General features: G+C 28.4%; 1 protein-coding gene across 1 annotated transcript in view; it reads right to left on the bottom strand.

Annotated features, from left to right (window-relative positions):
* LOC123305448 (dihydroceramide fatty acyl 2-hydroxylase FAH2) overlaps positions 1-16908 on the bottom strand; it is a 65912-nt gene extending 49004 nt beyond the window's left edge. The window contains exon 1 of the mRNA XM_044887162.1: positions 16210-16908. The gene's annotated coding sequence lies outside the window, so the exon portion shown is untranslated. The remainder of the gene's footprint in view (positions 1-16209) is intronic.
* Between the last annotated feature and the right edge of the window lie 4439 nt (positions 16909-21347).

Genomic DNA, 21347 nt, shown 5'->3' with positions numbered 1-21347 from the left:
AGTATCAGGTTTTATTGTAGAAGCACAGAGAAGTAATTCATTAATAGGTATGCATATATTTTGTTCCCGATTGTCGCCGAAATGCAAATCAAGACTTGTTTTTTAAGAGATTGTTTTTTGTTGTTTTATTTGTGTTAGCATACATGCTTATGTAAATTTTTTGAAAACAAAGTACATAAAAATGGTATTGAAAGGCTTGAAAAATTGGGTAGAATAAAAAAAATAATGAAGCCCTTTTGAAACTTTTATACTTCAATATTTGTAAGTCTTCAATATTTGTACGACTTCAAACAAAAAAGAAATAGGATCTCAATTCGGCTGTTTTTTTTTTTATTTTTTTTTTATATTTAAATATTTTTTTAATCTTTGTTACCTCAGAACTTTTGTCTTGGTGAACCGATTTTGGTGATTCTTTTTCTATTTGAAAGCTGGTGCTTCCCGTGTGGCCCCATTTCAATTGGGTTGAGTTCTGACAATGAAATCTATGAGAAAATCAAATAATTCTTAAATTTGCATTAAGTATGTTCGCGACAAATGGACAAATAACTCAATATCACGCCAACCAATTTCGATTATTCTTTTTCAAGATTCATTAAAAATAAAAAAATAAAAAAACTTATAACAAAACAAAAACGACTTCAAAAACTAAAAAAATATAAATGCTCCAAAAAGTAAAAAAAAAACGATCCGTGAACCCTAACTTTCTGCCGCGTAGTACACAAGCTCCTTAATCCATGTGGATCATTTTCTCTCAGAGGACATTATTACGGCAGAGCGGTCATTTTCGAAATAGAGGAAAAGAGAGAATAAAAAGAGTAAAAATTGAAAAAAGTTTCTGCTCCTTGCAACATAAGCTCTCTGACGATCGCACATACGTTACATAATGCTAGAAGACAAATTCTCCTGCCGTTCCCGACTAATATCAATCAAACCATGTTACCCTTTTTCAAGCGTTTGAGAGGAGGAAAGAGAGGGGGGAAATGTCTGCCGGCAGTATGTAACGTTTGTGCAATCATTAGGGAGGTTATTTGATAAGTGGCAGCAATTTTTCTCAATTTTTACTAATTTTATTATCCCCCTCCCCTCGATCTCGAAAATCACCGCTCTGCCATATTAATGTCCTATCACAGAAATCGACTCAGAAGCTTATTTACCACGCAGCAGAAAGTTAGGGTTTACGGATTTTTTTACGTGCCATATCCTTAGAAGAAGACTTTACATGTAAGATATTTGTATCAAAGATAAATTAATAGTTATTTATGCCCTAGCGTGTGATTAGGCATGGTGTTTTTTAAATGATATGTTTTTGTAAATATGTCAATAAATTATATTTTTAATTTGTGTTTATATTTATATTGCCTTTATTTATTATTTTAATGACCCTTAGATATTTAAAAATATTTCCGAAATAAGTATGTATTTTGTCATATAAAATAAATAATTATATTTTTTTACAATTATTGTAAAGTGTGTTTGGTTCTTTCAACTGTACAACCTCATTAATAATAAAATGAGCAAAGAAAGCCAGCCACAAACTTAGGGTTCCATAGTTTAAAATAATAAATATCAATCACTTAAATCTGTTCAAGTTTTTAAATAAATCTCTATCTATTTTTATGCTAATCAAAATAATATGAGAAGAAAAATTGCTTGACTTTCCTCTTTGCCTATTATTATTATCCCTATTTTTAACTTCCAACTAAAAAGAGAAGCGTAAGAAGTGTAACGTGTGTTCCTGTGTCTCTAATCGAAGCTCCAAAATAGATGCACCGATTGTGATTTGTTTTTAGGAAAGGTAATTTGGTTTTTAAATCACTTGGATGTAAAGTTACAGTAGAGAAACACACTTTTGCAGCTATCGGCCTTTGTATTTCGCGTATTTACTTGAAGAGAAAAATTATTTCACTTTTCAAAATAATTAATTCTTCTCTAAAAGATGTACTAAACGGTACTAAATTCAGAGAGGCACAAATGATATATTAGCAAGATTTTATCGAGTAGGGGATAATCATAACATCTAATTAGCCATATTACCTACAAAAATGTAAAACTAAACGACTTACCATGACAAAATTTGAAAGTTAAATTAAAATTGATTAAAAAACGAAGAAGTCATAAGCAATCAAAGATTATATTTAAAGGTTGTCCATCTCCTTTTAGCAAAAAAAAGTTTTATATGTAATCTCTATGGCGATACTCACGTATTGTGAAGTTACTAGTGGGTATCTTCCTCTTTGTTTAATTAGGAATTTTAAACTTTCATATCTTGCATACTAGTAAAGATTTTAAAAACCAACTCCACTTTTCTATCTGTGAAGTGTGAATTCTTCATCTGAAGTGATAAAAAAATTTGAGTCCGATCCCCTATAAGCATCGCCAATTTACACAAAGGTAAGAAGGTCTACCTAGGTTAATTTCTATTTGATGCCAGTGGAGCCCTATACTGCACCAGATAAAGCAAGGTAGAGAAAATCTAAGTTCAGTGTAAGCAGTTCTCTAGTGTCTCTAGTTTGATTAATATTTTTTTAAAGAGATAGACATACAAACCATAATCATAAGGATTCTGTTCTTGTTATAAAAGCATGAGGCGCGCATATTATATGGACCATATGATAAATTTTAAACTTGAGTTCATAAATTATTTCGCCTACACAATCTTAAAGCGATTAAGGAGCGAGCAGCCGATTAGGAAATCATTCAAATATTCCTTATGCATTATTAACTACGATTTTGGAAGCTACTTAAATAAGAAAGTGGTTTTGTATTATTCCATTAGTTTTCATACCGAATTTATTTAAATATACGTGGAAAAAATCTGTTGTAAATAGGTTTTAAAAAATTATGAACTAATAAAAAAATAATAATTTTAAAAATAGTATAATTGAAACGAAAAAAATGAATATAATGATAATTGTGTTATAATGACGGTTATCAAATTGATTTTTTCTACTTAGCTTCATGAAAATGACAATATTACCATCTATGCATTAAATATAATTATATCACGGTAAACTATTTTTTTATAGTAAGGGCGATAGTGAGAAGTTTGTATTTATCGTCTTAAAATGATCAATTCAAGCCATTTTGAGCCAAGTCGATCTGCCTTTCTGTCCGATAACACGATAGTTCCTGAATTATAGTAAAAGATACGAAAGTATTTATAAGGACTACACAGGAAAATAAAAATAAACTAGTTTTCAACTAGTTACAAATAAAATATGTTCTACAAAAAAATATAGTAGCTAGCAACTAAATTTATTGAACTTTATTGAATTTAGTATTGGGAAGAATAACATCAACAACGGCCAAGTAAACGGGTTGACTTTAATCCTATAACTTTTTTTTACAATGCAGACTTATTATCAATTGTACAATTATTTAACGGTAAAATTAACTCCTTACATTGCAATTTTTACGATGCACTATGTAAAAAAGCATGGTGGTCTTCATGACTGATGTCCACCTACTGTTCCCCTTGAATAGTTTACTACAATGTAATATAACAAGAACCTTAGCCACAGCAACCCGTAGCTGAGTCTGCTAGTTAGTTCATATATCTTACGCAAGGCATATATTAAACAATATATCACCAGTTCCCCAACTATATTTTTATACCTATCTACTTAAATATGTCGTGAAAATTTTATTGAACTTAATAGTTTGTTGAAATGAATTTATAGTAAATGGTGATTTGAAGTAAAATGAGGAAATTTTGCTTCATACCATGATATAATAGTTTGGAGACGAACACATATGATTTTTGATGATAATCATTCCATTTTCTGAATGTTAAGCACGTGTTAAAAAGCAATTACTTCAGAAACTATCCATAAGACCCGTATTCAAATAAATAATACTTGACTCTGTGGGAGAGCATTATTTTAATTTTTTTTTTTGCTTCTGTAATTACAGTACCTATTCATAAGGTCCATATGCAAATCATGGTTAACTCGTTTTTCGATCCCTTTTGGGACTTATGGATAACAGATTAGTGTACAGAGTAAGTATTTTAGAAAAAAGAGATTAAATTATTTTATGTGAATAAACGCAATTTTTCCCGATCTCATGTAAGTTAATTATTCAAGAATCATTATCAAAGGATTTCCGCATTAGTAACGATGTAATAATCCATTTCGATATATAATTGAAATTAATTAACCACAAATATTACCTACTTTTATAACATTAAATATTTTTATCAAACCAGAAGATAAAAAATGATGTATTTTTTTAATATTTAAAAATAAAAAAAATGATATTTAATATAAAATAATATTAAAATGAATTTAATATCTACAAAACAAATTCGAAAGCAAGAATGCAAGAGTTATAGGGCGGAAACCTGTAGTCCTTATCTTAAAATAAACTAAAACCAAATATTGATTTATTTATATTTTGGATACAGCTCTAAACTTTATATACCACATATTATAGTTTTTTTAATTTAAAACAGATCTGCAACTCCTTGAAAAATGTTTACTATTTTAGTTCTCTGAAGGTGCCTTACTCCAGGTGGATCTACACGTTATAATCGTGTAGGCCCATCTATTAGTTTAGATAATAATTTATCTATTTCAATGGTTGTTGTTAAAACAATATTTTATATATTTTTAAATAAATAAACAATACATCTTTCAAAATTCGTTAAGTTTCTTTGTGTGTATTCTAAAGTGCTTAGGCCGTTTTCATTGTGCCCCTATTCATTAAATAATTAGTGTAATTTAGTTTAGGACGTTTTAGGTGTTTTTTTTTTGAGTATTCGGTTGCTTTAAAATTTATTGAAACCATATAAAAATGGGTTTAAAACGACCCAGCTGGTACATTATGAACTAAGTAATTGAAACACAAAATTGCTATTACTTTATATATAATGGCTATGGTATAGCACACTTAATGACCATGGATGAATTAAATAGACAATGAATGATTCTTGTGTTTATTATAGGGTGTGTTATGATATTGAGTATGTTTTATGTTTGGAGGTTGTGCTGCGATCGAGGGGCAAAATTATATCAGGGACGTAATATAATACTTATATATTATTGTATTTCTGTAAGGTATATCATTAAAAAAAATTATCTATTATTCTATTAATTAAGGAAGTTCCCTCACCAGTAATAGAAAAAAATAAATTAGTAGAAAATGATCCAAATTTTTAGTATGTTGTAGTTAACGATACATATTATTAAATCAAAAACAAATTTGGGTATCTTATCGATCAATTAAGAGAGTAATTAATTAATTAAAAATACACTAAATAACATAGCATGATATGAGGATGATTATGTTAGCTATGTTATTTAGTGTATTTTAATTAATTAATTACTCTCTTAATTGATCGATAAAATACCCAAATTTTTTTTTTATTTAATAATATGTATCGTTAACTACAACATACTAAAAATTTGGATCATTTTCTACTAATTTATTTTTTCTATTACTGGTGAGGGACCCTCCTTAAGTGTTAAGAAATTATTAAAAAGAAGTATAAATTTATTGAAAAAATCACTTCTTTAATCGACTTTAATCGTTTGGATTATTTTTAGGTGTTTGCTTCCCTACAGTATTGTAAAAAGTTTTTGGTTTATTGCACGGTACATACATATAAACCAAATACATGCTTTTTAGTCAAATAATGTGTTATTTTTAGCTTTACAATACCACGCAACTACAAAAATATGTAATACATTGTGTGCAAGTGCTGCTTATAAATTTGATAATATAGATTTCTCTTTTCGATCATCAATACTGTAACTATAGTCGTCTCTGTTCATCAAATGATGGATATTCGATGAACTCATAATTAAATTAAAATTTTTGTATACCATCGGCCACCTTATATTTGTATGTTATTATTATACTTTTTGATTGATGTATATGATTCATCAGCCAATTTGAGGGATAAAATAATAATAAAAAGCGTGATGATCTAGGAATTTTTTGTGATTTTTGGAAACTTTGTTAATCGAAAAGTATACTTATAAAGTTTTATTGAAATCCCTAGTATTATTCAATCTTTGCATATCTCCTTAAAAAATTTTATTAAATTATTCTGTAAGTGCAAATTATATTAAAAATCCAGAAAACAAAAAAAATATGTTTATAATTTTTTTAATTGTACGAAATGGTAATGTTTCCAATACAGCAGAACACAGAGAACTTTTTTCTGGCATTAAATTATTACAGAAATTATTTTTTTATTTACGTTGGTTCAGTTTTACGAACTGGATGTAAATTCACAAAAACTATACAAAAAAAAGTGCAGAAGTGTCTCCATTTTGAGAAAAACCGTTTTGGCCTATATCCTCCATAAGCGTTCACTTTAGGGTTGAGACCAAAAATGGTATTTAGCTTTAATCTTTATCGTAGATAATAAAATTTAAAACCATTTTTGTTCCATAATTTTTTTTTATCAATAACCGTTTACGACTTATACAACTATTACGATTGTATTATTGACTTTTGACCGATATCTCTTCTAATAATTGTTAAAACAATAAAATACTAATAACCCAATTTTTTAATCTACAAATTCCCAACAACTTTTTTTTTTCTAAAATTAATATTTATGAAGTTATTACGCGTTCAATCTTGCATTACAACTGCAGATGATAATTGAGAATAAATGCTTGCACTAAATTACAGAAGTTACTTTCAAAAAAAAAAAAAGATTTAGTATCACGTACTGAATGTAAATGGATAAAATCTTTACAAGTTTGGAGGGCGCAAGTGCCGTCATTTTAAGAAAACCGTTTCAGCCTGTATCTTCGTAACCGTGCACTTCAGATCAAAAATGGTAAAAACCTTTACTGTAGATAATTTAATTTTCTATCTTTATTGTCTTTTTTTTTTTTTTTTTTGTCATAAAAACATTCTTATGGCTAGTCGCTGTTTTTGCTGGTAAGAAGGTAAATTATTTATTGCTAATTATATCACTATTATTAAATTTTCATAATTAAATTATGCATACCTCTTTTTTTATTAACCTTGCGCCCGTTGGTGGCTACACTGAACACATTATAACTTAATAAATATTAATTTTTGAAAAAAAGTTTATGGAAATTTTTATATTTAGAGGTTATGATATTAGCATTTTGTTGCTTAAACAAATATTAGAAGAAATATCGGTCAAATAGTCAATGAATAAATCGCCATAATCGTATAAGTCATAAACAGTGATTGAAAAAATTTTTTTACAAAGAATATAGGAAATTTAATTATCTACAATAAAGGTTATTACCATTTTTAGTCTCAAGTGCACGGTTACGGAGATATAAGCTCAAAAGGGATTTCTTTAAAATGGAAGTTAACTCGCCCTCTTTATTTTAAAGAATTTTGTGCATTTACATTTAGTCCGTGGTGAACTTATTAAAATTAAAAAATAACTCCTGTAATTTAGTGGATTATGGACAAAAGTAACGAACTTCTATATTACTTGTATTATTTGAACTGATTTAAATTATTATAATGATATAGATTAACTCGCGGTGATAGCAACGTCAAAACTGTGTGACAAAACTGTGTAACAAGAAAAGAAATATCTAAAATCGAGTAACCTTAAAATAAACTTTGGCGTTAAGTTACCGGTTCCGATACCAGATATCAATGGAAAGTGTCACTCGTACACGATAACTTTATAAGCACGCAAGAAGCTTTCACTTTCTGTACGATTTTCCAAATGCGGTAAATAAATTAGACACATGCAATAAGTAATTAGGTATTGGTGCATTCACATTACATTCTTGCTAACTCGAATCAAAAATGCAATATTTACAAGATGGCGACGATATACTTATACACATTGTAGGTAGACAATGATGGGCAAATACGTAAAACAAACCAGTGTCGCATTTACAACTGTTGTTTTTTTTTTTGTGAAGGTCCACTTAATTAAAAAGGGATACAAAACTTATAAATTTAAAAAGACGAAAATTTGTAAATTAAAAAACGTTCTAAATAAGTAATAAAATTTTAGTTTTAATGAAAATAAATGCTTTTTAAATTTATTATTACTTTATGTAACACCTAAACTATATAAAAAAAACTTCGTCTGTTTACATTATAGTACAGGTCTACATCATAGTCCAGGTCTATGCCTACATCATAGTCCAAATCTTTTAATATTTCTCTTACAATACCCATTAGCATTAAAGAGTTTCACCGAACTTATTGCACTGAAGAGCAAAGTTTGTTTTTAATCTTTTAATAAACTTCAATTTTGAAAAAAGATCCTTCGCTACTAAAATTTGTTATACAATTGTCAATAGCTAAATATATTCTTAATGAAATTTCAATGTTATGATGTCTTCTAAATTATTGTCAGCTAATAACTTGTATAATTTAATTTCATAACTGTATCAAGTCAACTGCGTCTGTGTTAATTGTGAAAGACACCAGGTTAGGTTCGGTTACGTTATATTAACTGCCAATGAACAACACACTTAAGCTTTAGACCCCATTGTGATACCATATACATGTTTTACCACCTTTTTCGCTGACAATCTCATTTATCAGCTTCTTAATTATTTTGAGATGCTAAGCCATGCACCACACCAGCCCATCACAACTATTAATTATATTAATTTTTGTTGTGATGACGTGAATCGAGCCCGCTACCCTAGGCATAGCGCGAACAGAACTGATTACTAATAATTACAACTAAGCTAATACATAAAATCGTTTATGATTTCTTTTTTGTGATAGAAATTCTTTTATGGTGGTGACCCTCAGGTGGCCACCTAGACTGTCTAAATAGTAAATACGGCACTGTAAATAAACAAATATTATATTTATACCTAAATGAAAATATATTGATTTAAAATTGTATGTAATCATTTATAATTCATAAAATGTCCTTGTTTTTTTTTACTTTTTTAAGTTTTCCTTATTGAAAATCAATTTTTTAAATTGAATCGAAGTAAAAGACAATAAATTTTTCTTTAAAATTTATTTGAGTTATTTGTAACCAATTAGTTTATTAAATAATTAAATACAGGGGCGGTCTCCAACTAGAATCAAAATTCATTAGTTGAGACCATGACCGTGTCACATATGAGTTTAATAATAAAATAATGTTAACTCGTGAACGCCTGTAAAATGTAAAAATAACCGATAATTATTATTTAAAACTTGTTTTATTGAAAACAAGTGAAAACAAACAATTGACTGAGATAATTGTTGAAATACCATATATAGACACTGTTTATCACATTACACATACATACATGTCACACACAGATAACTGATACACTCATATAATATATACTATACAATTTGCGCATACTATACGCTCTCACGGATAAACAGTGATGTTTACGAAAAAATGTTTCAAACGAAAGTTGTTTATTTTTTTATGAGAAACATTTTTTACATTTAAACTTTTGTTCTATCTCTAACGGTTTACAAGATGAGTCCTACCCACGATCCAATAATTGACTTATTTTGCTCATTTACGAACTTGACCTCACTTTTTACGTCCTCAGCACGCGATAAAAATTTCAGCTTCATATCTCTTTTCGTTTTTGATTAATCATGATGACAGACGATAGACGACAGACAGACAGCCGGAAATAGACTAATTAGGTGATTTAATGAACACCACCTATACCAAAATTTTGTTCATATCATCAATATTTATAAGCGTTACAAACTTGGGACTAAACTTAGTATACCTTGGTATATTTCATATACATAGTATAAAAATAGAAAATTAAAAAAGTTACTATTAGTAACTTGTGGTAAGTTACTATAGTAACTTTTAACTATAGTAAGTACATTTTGAGAGTAATTTGGAGAGTAATATTTACCATACTAGGGCGGTAATAAACTATTTCCCACGCATGCTTAGTGAAAAAAGTAGTTCTTATTTCACGGGCATAGATAAAATCATTTTTAAATGATGCATCCAGCATGGAATGTTTTGTATACCAACGATTTTTTTTAAAGGTATTATGTTAAGTATTCATTTAATCCTATCAATTTTTATAATGAGGGATTAAATTCACAATTGATTAAAAGATGTACAGTGCCACAGAAACTCGATATCCAGAGTAAACTTTGTGTATGAAAGATGAGTTCCTATTTTAATACTTTTTTTATTAGCTTCATACATATGTTACTATGTTAGTATGTAACGAAAATTTTGAACGTGATTTCGACACCCTTCAAAACGTCGGATTAACTCGCACCTTGGCATACTTATCAAGGATCGAAAAGAATACAGTAATTTAATCAGTTTATTTGATTATCCTAACCGGGATTTTCAGGAATAACGATTTTCATATCTGGAAATATATACATTTATTTGCGCTCCCACCATATTTATACTGAGTTTTTGATAAATAAAAGGTAGAAAATAATTTCTTTAAATTCAAAAAAATTATTTTTCGTAAAAATACGTGGGGTTCTTTTTTAAAATATTTTATAATGACTTTTCCTTTATCAATATCTGCCTATAAAATATTTACAATAATTGAAATTTAGCACCTCACGCTTTTATGAAATGTCAAATAGTAACAAAAATCAAAACTTGGAAAGCTTGTAAAGCTTGTAAACTTTATTTCTTGGCTGATATTTCGTGGACAATCATATACCATCGTTTTGCAATAAAATTATCTTTATTTGTATATGCGAGTCAATAAATTAACAGGTAAACGTAATTACTATTAACTTGAATATATGCGATAATAATGAACGAAAAGAGGCAGACAACTCAGCTGCTGCATATTCCTTATGGCTTTTACTTTAAAAGATCTAAAAATTCGTTATAGATATGCAAATCAGCATATCTATAACAAATTTTGAATTTTTAAATAATTTTAAAAATTTCTCTCTTAATGTTTTCAGTAAAAGTAGTCTTGACCACATTTCTTTAGACAACCAACCCATTGCAGGAATATTTGTTAACATTTTATATTTAATAAAAAATAACTTTCATTCGATAAGCAGATGAGTGATGACCATCTGCGTAAATGGAACAATTACAAGTCTTGATATTACGTTTTGACAGTTAAGAAAGTAAATTACCAATACAGATTTTTGTATGAAATACATTTTTCAGCAAGGGTATACATTGGTTTTTATGTAATCGAATAGATATGCATCTAGGTAATAGTTTCATGAACATCATTTATATTGGTAAATCAATTTTATTCGAGGGCAAGATCTTATAAGACTCCAAATCCAAAAAGGTATACAAATTAATTTAAGAAATGTTAACGGTAATTAATTTTTTTTTTTTTTGTAAATCTCACAACTTTGTTAAATCTTTAATATCTGTTTAATATAGTCTTATTTTATATTTAATTAATTATTGTTTAAAATTATATAAATCTTTTAAGATAGCTTCTTCACTGTATGAGTACCTATAAATTTTATTTCAAAGGTTACTTCCTAACTCGCTTTTCCAGTTTCTTTAAGCTCTTAGAGCAGTTTCTATACTGAAATAATTTTGGATTATTGAACTTTGTACTTATGTAACTTGAACTTTGTACAATTACAACTTTTTCAATTTAAACCTTGAGCAATTAGAACTTATAGGTAATTATCGTAGATCACTATCTTGACTCCCAGTAGAGCCATAGCCAACCCCAAAGATGACAGGATGAATGCAATCATAGGTTGAACGCGAGGGACAAAAACTTGCAGACTAATGAGTTCACCCTGCGATTAGTTCACCTTCGTAGGGTTGACGTAGGGTTGGTACATTTTTTAAAATTTTACAGAAATATTTTGTATAACACTTTTTAGGTCTTTAAAGTTTGCAAATCATGTTAAGCATTTTTGCGAAAGTGATAGTAAAATAAAGTAAGCTAAACGAGGAATACAAATTTACGAAATTATTCGATTATTTCGAAAAAGTCGTGATATTTATTTATTCAGAACATTTTAAATGGCTTTTAAAATCATTTAAGGTGAAATTAAATATTATAATCCTTTCAGAAACTGTAGTTACTGAAAGTGGAAGAGAATCCAGAAAGGAAATTTGCAATCAACCTTGTTAATGAAAACCACAAATTGTATCACAAACATAGACATAACTAACTTTACAGTCTTATCGAAGGTTTTCAGGATCCGAATGGTTTTAAAATTTATTTATTGATTTATGTCTTGCTAGCTTTAGAACAAGTGTGAACTAAATAAACATTCAAACAATTTTTATCATTCAATTTTTGATAAAAACGTTTATACCACCTGCATAATTATTTTACAATTTTACTGATATTTTTCAACAATTTGTTAAAATGATCCGATACACTTATGTCACAAGAGTTTTCCATACTTTTTGTCCATTAATGTTTGGTTGCAGCAGTATTTGTCGGATCAAGAAAATCCCGTTGCACTTATTTCACATAAACTTACTATATTTTCTTTTAAATTTTCGTCTAACAACGTTTGGTTCAGCATTATGTGTCAGACTTAGAACATATAGAAAAGTTTACTAAAACAAAACAAGTGAAAACAAACAATTGACTGAGTTAATTATGTGACACATAACTGATATTCAAGTATAGTACATACTATAAAACTTCTACCTAATTGGCGCCCTCACGGGTAAACAGTGATGTTTACGAAAAAATGTTTCAAACAAAAGTTGTTTTTTTGTGATAAGGAAAATTTTTTACATTTAAACTTTTGTTCTATCTCTAATGGTTTACAAGATGGGTCCTACGGACCCAAGACCCAATTGGCCTATGATGCTCATTTACGAACTCGACCTCACTTTTACGTCCTGAGTACGCTGTAAATATTTCAGCTCGATATCTTTTTTCGTTTTTGAGTTATCGTGTCCACAGACGGACGGACAACCGGAAATGGACTAATTAGGTGATTCTATGAACACCTATAGCAAAATTTTGTGCGTAAACTTATTATACCTTGCATATTATCTACATATATGCATGGTATAAAAATTATAAGACATTGGAATCAGATTTTTATGGTAAAATGTCTGTAAACCCACTTTTTCACAGAATGGAATAAAATTTTGTATGGATTTAATGTACCCAGTTGATTAAAACTGGCACATTTAAAATCATATCTTAACAACTTTTCTACAAGTTTTTTTCAACTTTTCTACAAGTCTTTTTTAACTTGACAAGAAAATTGTGATTAAATAAAAGTGTGATTGTTTGAAAGATTCTAGATTAAAGGGTGGTCAATAAACTTCATTTTTTCAAACGGAATCCTATATTTTTTGTAAGTCAGTGACTCATACGTTATAGAGGAAAAAAGATCTTTTATCTGAAGAAAAAATTTTGTTTAATGAATATTTTTTGTGACCCGAGCTAAACATAACGAATGATTCCACTGAATTCTTTTGCGAGAACTGTTGTTTTTTTAAGAAAATTCGTAGAATGTGAAGAAGTGTTTATTATTTAAGAGATTTCGATACTGTAAAAATGAAAATTATACCAAAAATTTGAATTTATATTTATCAATTAATAATCCTTTTAATCGTCTTTTGTGAAAAATTCCTATCGATTCTCTGTGCGGTTTATGAGAAATTACCTATCAAAGTCAGTGTTTTTACCAAAAAAAAGTTGTTCATTTTTACACACAGTTTTTAATTTTGATATGATTATAAAGCTTAAAACTTCAGGAATATTGATAAAAGTTTTATATGTAATTGGTAATATTTAATACTCACTAATTGCTATAGAAACAAAATTTCAATTTTTGGTAACATTTTTGTTTTGGTATCAAAACGCCTTAGACACAAAATCAATGAGAATTTTTTCAAATTATTGCAAATGAAAAGAAATGCTATTGCAAATTTTTTATTCTTCGTTAAAAAGCAATTAAAAAAATGGTTTTAAGATTTTTTATTATTGTTTTGTATATGGAGTCGGCGAAAGTATAGCGAATAGTACTTTTCATCTTTGGTAACGGAATCCTAAAAATACAAAAACTTTTTAAAAGTGAAAACAAATTGACTAAATAATGAATTTTTTGGCATACATTTTTTTCTAAAGCCATAATATAAACATTATATACATGCAATCAATTTCAGGGGTCATCAATTTATTTAATTACAATTGTTCTTTGTTGGTATTTGATTAATGCGGATTACAAAATTTTTATAAACAAATTTTTTTATATTATTTAAAGTTAAGCAAAGTACAAGGTAATAAAAACAACTATGTATATGTTATGTAACAGGTAAATGGTAGTTAAACCAGTGAGTGATTCATCTAGAAGAAAAAGTATAATAAAAATAATTTGTTTAATCTTTAATATACTGTAGTCAAGTCAGTTACAAAGAAAATCGGGCATTTTTTAAAGTTATTGTAGGTAAATTGAACAATTTCTAGAAAATTCGTTACCTTATTATCTACTACATTAACTACTTTTTTTTCTATATAATTGCGGAGGTAAGTGTTATATCGGAAGCACGAAAGTTCCCTGAGTGTATTTTGAGAAAAACGTTAATAAAGGTAAACAAGCGACAAAATTTAAAAACCCCCGACAAATTTTTTTACGGAACCGTAAAATCGCATTTCAACATATCTAAGAACACTCTCCATTAAATTGCCTTTTTCCTTAAAGCCATTTCCAAACTGAGCCGATTTGGAATATCATCGCCATTTTTTAGTTTTATTACGATGGAACCCTAAATTTGCAATTGAAACATAGCTAAGAACACTCCCCATGAAATTACCTTTCAAACAAAACCAAAAGAATCAAAATCGGTTCATCCGTTTAAGCGATATGATGCCACAGACAGACAGACACACACACTTATAACACCCAAACTTATAACACCCCTTTTTTTAGTTCGGGGGTTAAACAAGATATTTTAAGTCCACTTATTTTTGAAATCTTATGATTAAAACTTCTTATAATTAAAGGCTTTAACTATCTAATCTCGACCTAAAATTCTATTCTTGATTACTTCTATCCAAATTTTCAACTTTTCCATTACTGTTTATACGACCTTCTTCCATGAATTTAAAAAATGCATTTTATACAATCCGAAAATTCTTCGGCTTTTTGTTTAATGAATTAACAAAAACAATTACAAATCACAATTTTTATTTAAAATTTAGTGTTTGTTTTAAATTTTGCCAATAGAAGTTTGTGATAAATGTTTCAATTTAAAACATGTTTGGAAAACTAATCTAGAAAATTTTCGGCACGTTTTCCATTGAGCAAATAGAGATTAAAAAAACTTTTTTTTTAATCGTCATGCAGTAGATATTCAGTCTAAGTGAATTATCGAAAAACAGACTTATTAAACGTAAGTCATGTCCCTTTGTATAACTAGGTCACCATAGCAACGCTTATTAAAATATTATGAATCGTTAATAAGCCATTTTTTATTTTTTTAAATTTCCATTATTTAATATTTACTACGGCTAAGCTCCCCCTGCCCCTTACACCCGTTTTGATTTTTCACTTGATGAGTTTGGTTTCCTAAAAAATAAATCGTTCTCTTAAGCAAACTTTATAGAAACAACCATTTCATTTTTATGATTATATTCACGAGTAAAAAAATTGAAATTTTTATTTCGAAAAATTCAATTTTAATAATTTAAAATATATTTTATATTGGCTGTCCACGAAGGATAGACTTAGGCTATAGAGCCCATTGTGATACCATTTATGTGTTTTACCACTTTTTCCGCTGATAATTTTAGTTATCAGTTCCTCAATTATTTTCAGAGGCTGAGTGCACCTTCTTCATGCATATACCATGCTCTACACCAGCCCATCACAACTATTAATTAAAATAAATTTTTGTTGTGACGGCGGGAATCGAACCCGCTACCCTAGGCATACCGCGAACGGAATGGATTAGGTCTTAACCAACTGAGTTACAAGGTTGATTTAAAATAAATAAAAAGGAATCATATAAAAAATTTATAAATCTGAACAAATCAATTGAAGCATAGTTGGCGATAATAAAAAGGAAATAAAGAAATAACGTTTCCCCTCCCATTTTTATCAACGATCATATGATCTCTTATCTGAACACAAATTTGGCGGGATTTTTGAATGCGACAAAAATAACTACAAATACACTAATTTGAAATGCTGCTTGTAAATTTCCACGATTTTAAATACATGAATTTTGGTGAAGAAAACTCTTTCCATATTTTCAAAAAATTTCATAAAAAATCCTAATAAACTCTAGTTAGTTTAAATTTAGAAATTTCACCTATAAAGATTTTTATTGCAAAAATATCGTTAAAATAAAAAATAACTTACCGGATAATAAAATCTATTTTTAAGCACCAAATATAAAAAAATTGTTGCAAATAATTTTTAACAAAATAAACGAATATTCAACAAGTTGTCATAAAAATGAAAGTTTCTAACTCGCACCGTTCTATTACTCAACAATCCTTGTGTACACATTGAAACATACAAAAATTTTGATAAAAAAAATTAATCATAATTCACACATGTATAAAACTCAACACAACTAACAATCAACACTTTTTTATTAAAAAAATATATATATATTTTATCAAAATTAAGATAAAAAAAATTCAACAAGCCAATGTGAAGAATACAACATCATATAATTGTTTAAATAATTTTACACTAAAATACAGAAAAAAAGTTTTTTTTACAATATTTTTCAAAAAAATGTAGGTGAAGTCGTGTGTGTATTTGCTGTATGAGAAATCAGTTGGTTGAATGAGTTGTGGATGCCGGTTGAAATCGTACTACCGACGCGAGTAAATTTATTATTTACTCATAATAAATATTACATAAAAAAAACCTATTTATATTTTTGAATCTACACATTCACTGATTCCTGGTGTACCTTCTACACTTATGTACACTTGATGTGGTGATTGTTACTCTCCTATGTTGTTGGCTCATCAAAACTCCGTTTGTTGAAACAACATAGACACACTATAGGTACAGTAAACTGGTTCTATATGCATAACAAATATATGAAAAAAAAAACATAAATTGTATATTTATAAAGATCGTCAAGTATGAATTTATTTTATAACTTTAGGTGTTCAGTATTATTTATTTGTTTTTTTAAGAGAAATTTGATTTTAGAAAAGTTTAATCGGTAGTTCAAGCGCCACATGACCTCTATATATACAAATAAAAAAAATTAAATATAAAATCTAAAAACCCGACCGAGTTAAATAAAAACTGAAAAGAAAAAACAAGCCCAGCAGTTTACATAGCGACTTTAACAGTCGGTACCCATTATTGAGTTTCGACAAATCGATTGGCGTAGTAATAATCGAAATCGGCCTATGCGTTTGGGCTCTATTGCGCCACATAGAAACACATATACATTATTTTCACAATATGGCGTATGGTGGTCGCCATACTGAATTTTCATTACTGCCATATCTTCAATAGCACTTGTAAGATTAAGACAAATCAATTGACGTCTAAATCATCAAAATCGGCGGTCGCGTTTGGTCTCTAGCATGCCAAATAGGAACACACATACATTCATTTTCGCAGTATGCCGTCAGGTGGTCGGCATATTCAATTTTCATTACTGCCATATTTTCAGTAGCACTAGCAAGATTAAGACAAATCAATTGACGTCTGAATCATCAAAATCAGCCCACGCGTTTGGTCTCTAGTGTGCCACATAGAAATACACATTTTCACAATATGGCGTCTGTGTAAATTTTCCAACTTCGGCAATTTATATTGCTAAAACTGTAGGTTCTAGAAAAATTTTACAAGATACAATTTTTACTTTAAATAAGTACAAAAAATTTGCGGAAAATTTAGAATAACTTTTATTGCACGTTTTTGAGATTTCACTCTCAAAATTCGGATTCACGAGGCAAAAAACATTAGAAACACCATAAAAATTAATAAATTAATAATCAAACTATAGATATACTTACAATATAAAAATGCATTCTAAAACAACCACTTTTCGAATCTCGCTAGGTGAGCATAGCATTGACTGAACAGATTTTTTATTCCTTAGACCAATATTTTTCGGAAAATTTAAGCTTTATAAGTTAAAAATGTTTAGTAGACATCATATAATTTGAAAAAACCGAAATTTTGATGTATTTCGATTTAGTTTTTTTTGGTCAAGTTTTCGTTTTCTGACCCTTGAAACTTCGATTCAGATATCTAAAGCACATAGAATAAATTTCGTTTAATTATGCAATCTAATTGGACCATGGGAACCTTTCGGGAGTTTTGACTAAATAACAAGTGTAAAATAGTTTTTAATGATTAAAATGAGAATATTTTTCTCTATTTTAATAATATAGTGTATTCAAGTTTTTTCAAGAGTTTTTTCTTTAGAAAACCGAACTTTAGTTTTAACGATGTATAAACTATTTCAATAGAGACATATTCAACGATTATAATTTGTAAACAGTTTATAGAAATATTGATGGTGTTGGCGCAGGGAAATGATAAAACACGTTTGAAAACAACATTCAGTTCCAATATTCTGTAGTTTAAATACATTTTTTTTATCTCTACCGTTACCGTTGAAGATATTTTATTGTTTATTACTGTATACCTCCTTAGGCACTCCTCTGTATAAATAAAAGTAAGTATTTCTGTTATTGTTATCAAATTATCAATAAAAAAAGTTTTAAAATTGTTCATAAGATTAACACTGATAATTTACTTATTATTTATTATGTTATTAGTCATATGTTAGAAAATATAGACTTAAGTACTGTATCGAAGGTGAGCAAGGTGGGATGCAGGCCTATCTATACCATACGATTTACGAAGTTTTGGGGATGCCTGATACATAGGGTTGTAAAATAAGATATTACCACGTAAATGGTCATTTTGTCAAAAAGGCAAATGGTCATTTTGTCAAAAAGATATTATCACTTTAATGGTAGAGACATAAATAAAATAATAAAATATACCCTCATAATATGTTCTTCAAATAAATGTTTCCCTCATTTATGTTGTAAAATCTTTTATGGCGAAGTAGAATCTATTTCTAAACCATATTGAACCTTGTGTATACAGCGTGCGTCATTTTAATCTAAAATGGTTAATATCTCGTTTTGTAGTTAACCAATTAAAAATTTACTCAAACAAAAACTGTAGAGTTTGATGGAGAACATCATGTTCTGACATCAGATTGGACCTAGTTCTTCGGGTTACTATAATAGCTAATTTAAATTCTAAACGGTAAGAGATAGAATAACTCTTTAAATTAGAAAGTTGATCCTGATAAATAAACTAACAATTTTTGTTCAAACATTTTTTCGAAAAACTTTTAATCTAAACAATTTTTGACGAAAATCGTCACCTTTCGTTGGAAATGCGACTTAAAAATATGTCATTATTGCATTTAATCGAAAGAAAATACGCTTAAAGTTTATCGATAATAGCAGGTTAAAGTCATAGAGACAGGCGAATGTCCTCTATCACCCTTGGCAACTTTCACCCTTGGCTTAGCCATTTGGAACCTCCCTTCTTTTTGGTTCAAATAAACTGAATGCAGCGTATAGTGATATTTACTAGGCAGAACGATGTTATCAAAGTGAAGGTTGTTTTAAGCAATCTGGAGGAGATTCATTGGATTCCAGAGGTTTGATTGATTGAAAATAGGTATACAGGTTGACCTAGTGTTTTTTAAAGCCTGTTAAGAGAATTTCCAGTCTTCTCTTCCAGTTTTTGTATCTTTAACACCTTGTGCACCTACGATGTCTTCTCAAATTGGAATAGTGCGCGTCCTTAGATATTCAAGCTAAAAGGTCACGAAAATAATATTTTTGGGAATATCTCGTTTCCATTGCCTTCAATCGTATTAATACTATAAAAGTTGTAAAGGACAAAATTTTCTATAAATTTTGTCCGAACACTTTTAAGTTGAACCGTTTTTGAAAAACAGAGCGCAGAAGGTGGAGCGTTCAGATTAACAAATTTCAGTGCTGGGTTCTACAAAAATTAAAATTTATGTAGAAATAAAGTTAAATATTCCATAATTTTGAGTAATAAAAATACATTGTTTTATAATATTAAAGAGTCTTAATTTTTAATCTGTATATCATGTGATGTGAACTAAAACAACAAGTCGCCATGATGTGACATCATATAAAAATATTATGCATTAATTACTAATTTGTTGATGGCTTTCATAGTATTTTTTTGTTATGTTACCATCAACGTTACTAATACATATAATAATTAAAGTCACGATTGTTGTTTTTACCAATATTACGTCACCAAAATGGCTGACAGCGAGGATAAAAAAGGTTTAAAATTTAATTAATTTTATGGCAAGAAATCATCTTTATTTTGCCCAAATATATTTTTTGTGGCTTTTTATTATTAAAATCAACACATTGAAGTACTTTTTCAAATATAGTAGAATACTCTATTAAATAATTATTTGAGTAGTATTTAATCAATAATTAAGTAAAAAAACCATATATAATAGACAAGATTAATCGTGAATCTCAGTCGATTATGCGGTTTTTTTACTTAATTATTCATTAAATACAGCTTAAATAATTATTTAATACCTTATATTTATAAATATTGACACTGCACTAAGGCACGCATAGCTGAGAGCTTCATCTTCTGCGCTCTCTATTTCAAAAACGGTCCAATGTATAAAAAAAAGCTTTCAAGCAAAGTTTGTAGAGAATTTTATCCTCTACAACTTGTATAGTGAATTTTAATACAATTAAAGGCAAAGGAAACGAGATATTCTCAAAAAACTGATTATCGGGAAAATTGATCATGAAAATCTATGGACGCGTGCACGTGATCTTTGAGACATCACTTTTCTATTAAAATAAACGTTTGTACAAAAACTCAGCTTATTACAATAAATTCCGAGGTTGAACACCTTTTTTATGTAAGGTGGCCGGGTTATTACGGGTAAAGAAGTGTCTTTTATGCAAATATTTCATGTATTCAGAAATATGAAAAGCCAAAAATTGTATTTTAATAAAAAAACATTAAATAACAAGAAGCATCAAATGAGGGGGAAATATAATCTTAATGAAAGAACTCACGAATTTTTCTTTCCTTGAAAATAAGGTGTGCTTTTTTCACGTAAATCATGATTAGTTATTATTATACACATTTCTTTTTATCGATAACATAAACTACGTAAATATTATTTAAATAACAATGACTAATTGTTAAAATATTCCGTACATCATGCACATGTAATGCAAAATTTTTTTCCATAAAATTCTTGGATCTTACATACGACGCCAAACGCACAGTCAGCACAAACGCAATGTCTCTAATCATTAATTTGATTTCTAGCTAAATGAATAGATTTAATACTGTAAATTAGAATTGTTTTGATGGTTTTGAACAATTTGAAAATTTCAATTTAAGAACTGCTTAACTCTCTAACGAAGTACTTGGTACCAAGGCAAGTTTAACTAAATTGAGTT

This window comes from Chrysoperla carnea, chromosome 1 (assembly GCF_905475395.1).
Source record: "Chrysoperla carnea chromosome 1, inChrCarn1.1, whole genome shotgun sequence".
Classification (NCBI taxonomy): domain Eukaryota; kingdom Metazoa; phylum Arthropoda; class Insecta; order Neuroptera; family Chrysopidae; genus Chrysoperla; species Chrysoperla carnea.
The sequence above is the reverse complement of the archived record's forward strand: the minus strand, read 5'-3'. Positions and strand labels throughout refer to the sequence as shown.